The 2,977-nt window shown below is 35.4% G+C and overlaps 1 non-coding gene across 1 annotated transcript; it reads left to right on the top strand.

Moving 5' to 3' along the window:
* The first annotated feature begins 2,330 nt into the window (after window positions 1–2,330).
* On the top strand, window positions 2,331–2,439 carry LOC121230921 (small nucleolar RNA R71). The gene has a single exon (XR_005928993.1). It is a non-coding gene; the product is annotated as a small nucleolar RNA R71 (small nucleolar RNA).
* Window positions 2,440–2,977: the final 538 nt, after the last annotated feature.

Raw genomic sequence — 2,977 nt, 5'->3', positions numbered from 1 at the left:
AAGCTAGGATGATTGCTTTGATTTAATAATAATTATTTGATTCATGCTTATAATATTTGTGCCTCAATCGATCATGTTTTCAATTAAAATCAAGTCTGCGTCTCATTCATACGTGATTGAAATGCACCTGAATTAGCTGAGTGATTCTAACCAGACGACGGCTAATGGAAACATAATTGAAATGTGCATGCTCAATTTAGATCCTAACTCGATTAAATTGCAGGTTGCATAACATCCCTAACCAGGCTCTGTTATCTGCATAGTTTTTAGATTTGTGTGATTAAACTGTTTCAAACCTAACATGTCCCTATTACCTCGCATGAATACTAAGAAACCCTTAGTAAATAAGGATCAATAAAATGCGTATTTACTAAGTAAAGGATTTCGAAAGGACCTAATATGGTTTCCAAACTCATGAAAGATCAAGTTTCCATGGAATGTTTTTCTGAATATTGATAAGCATGTTGATAATAATTTGAGTTTAATTAAAGTAATTGTCCTAGCTTATTTATATTCCAAACTCATGAAAGATCAAGTTTCCATGGAATGTTTTTCTGAATATTGATAAGCATGTTGATAATAATTTGAGTTTAATTAAAGTAATTGTCCTAGCTTATTTATATTATAATTGTTACTTATTGTGTTAATTCTGCTAAAATCTATCTCATTCATATTGTTTGTGCACTTAGGATAAATTGCATTAGGGATCATTGCATTTAGTTTCATATACTTAATTTTTCATCTCTTCTCAATTATATTGTTTTTATTTATCAAATTGTTAAGACACTTTTACAAATTAAGTGACTTAGCACAAATAAAATCCCTGTGGAGATGATAACTCGATACTTACTTATTACTTGATAACGACTGTGTACACTTGCACAAACCCGTGCGTTACACTTGTAAGTCTAGCTAGTCATGTTATGATTTATTTCTTATGATGTGAAGATATGATTATGTTTGTTTCTCATGCATGGTTGGCAATATGTCATGTGTGTTGAATGCATGTATTATGACCATGAATTAAATGTGTAATATGGAGATAGAATAATAATTCTTTGAACATGGAAGTTTGATGATAAGTTGAAATAAATTGGCACAAAGATAACTATGGTATGACTAGTCTTGGTTTAAAGTGAGAATGTGTAACACTTGCATGTTGATAGGTAAATGATATGTTTGTATCATAATTAAGGATGTTGAATGCCATTGGATCCATGTATATGTGTGTGCATGTAATGGTAACAAAAACGCTTGGAAAATAGCCTAAGAGTTAACTACACGGGATGAGACACGGCCGTGTGTCTCCACCGTGTGAGGGACACGGCCTGGGGACACCGGCATATGGCCTGGCCGTGTGGTTCAATTTATTTGCTAAAGTCATAAACAGAGAGTTACACGGCCTAGGGACACGGGCGTGTTGATGGCACACGGGCGTGTGACCCTGTTTCATGAGAAAAATTTCTAAGTTTTTCCCAGAGCTTTCCAAAGTTCTCAGTTTGGCCCCGAACCCTTTCCAAAGTATGTTTTGAGCTTCGTAAACCAAAATAAGGGATTATGTGCATGTCATAGAATGATTTAAAATATGAATGAAATTTATGGCCCGGTTTGCATGATTGTTTGTGTTTAAGTCCGGTAATGCTTCGTACCTTGTCCCGATCTAGGGTACGGGTAAGGGGTGTTACAAGCTTTACCATAGCATTAATTGCATTTTATTATAATAACTTGACCACTTTTGTGCCTCAATCCAATCCTCGTGGGAACGATACTCACTTATCACTTTATTACTTGATCCAACATGTATACTTGCACAATTCACATATCATTTCACACGAGACACTTCTTGGTTACTCCAAGAGAAGTTTGGATGGTTTCGCCACGAAGGGTCATATAAGTTGGATTGTGGTCCTTGTCTACTTCTATTATGGTTTTGATTTTTTACATAATAAATAGACTTGGGATTTGATGGACAGTTCTGAAATGAATGTTTGTTCCCACAGTATACGTGGGAAATAATGCCTAATTGACTTGGTGGTTGGGCTGCAACATTGTTTAAATAGTTAGAAGTAAACTGTTTCGACATTAAAGAGAAAAAGATACTTGAGATGAGAGTGAAGTAAAGGTGTCTAATTCATGCACTCCTGCTACTTGTCTTCCTGAAGTTGCTCGATTTTTCAGCCACTTACAATTGTTACTGGCTATTCTCTCGATAATTTTATAAGCCTCATTATAAGACTTAGAAAGGAGAGCACCATTTGTAGAAGCATCTACCACCATCCTAGTTTGTGCGTTGAGACCATTATAAAATGTCTCCAATTGAATGCAATATGGAATCCTGTCGTGAGGGCATTTGCATAGTAACTCTTTGAATCTTTTCCATGCCTCGTATAGAGATTCATCATCCATTTGTTTTAAAGTGGTGATCTCATTTTGCAACTTAACATTTTTTCTAGGTGGGAAATACTTAACCAGAAAGAGTTCTGCTAATTCTTGCCATGTAGAAATTAAGCTCGGTGGTAAAGAATTAATCCATAGTTGTGATATATCTCGCAAAAAGTATGGAAAAAACTTCAATCTTAATGTGTATTCAGTTACACCGGCTATCTTGAAGGAATCACTCACCTTCATGAATAATTGAAGGTGAAGGTATGGATCTTCTACGGACATTTCACTAAATTGGCCCACTATTTGAAGCATCTGAAACATCATAAGCTCCAGTTTAAACTCTAGTGCCTCGATCTTCAGTCTCTTAATTCCCGTATTAAGCTCATTAAAAAGGGGCACAACATATTGCCTTATATCTCAATCCCTATCATCAACAATAAGGATTGGATTGCAAGCATTGGCAACTCCATTCCCTTTAACTTTGTTTTAATTGTCAAGGTCCATTTCTACGGCTTGTCTTTGGGCTAGTCTATCTTGTCTTATTTGTCTAAATGTCCACTTGATTTCAGGGTCTACAAGGAGTAAATTGAGG

Source organism: Gossypium hirsutum, chromosome A06, assembly GCF_007990345.1.
Source record: "Gossypium hirsutum isolate 1008001.06 chromosome A06, Gossypium_hirsutum_v2.1, whole genome shotgun sequence".
Lineage (NCBI taxonomy): Eukaryota > Viridiplantae > Streptophyta > Magnoliopsida > Malvales > Malvaceae > Gossypium > Gossypium hirsutum.
Note: the sequence above shows the minus strand (reverse complement) of the source record. Positions and strands in the feature narration are given on the sequence as shown.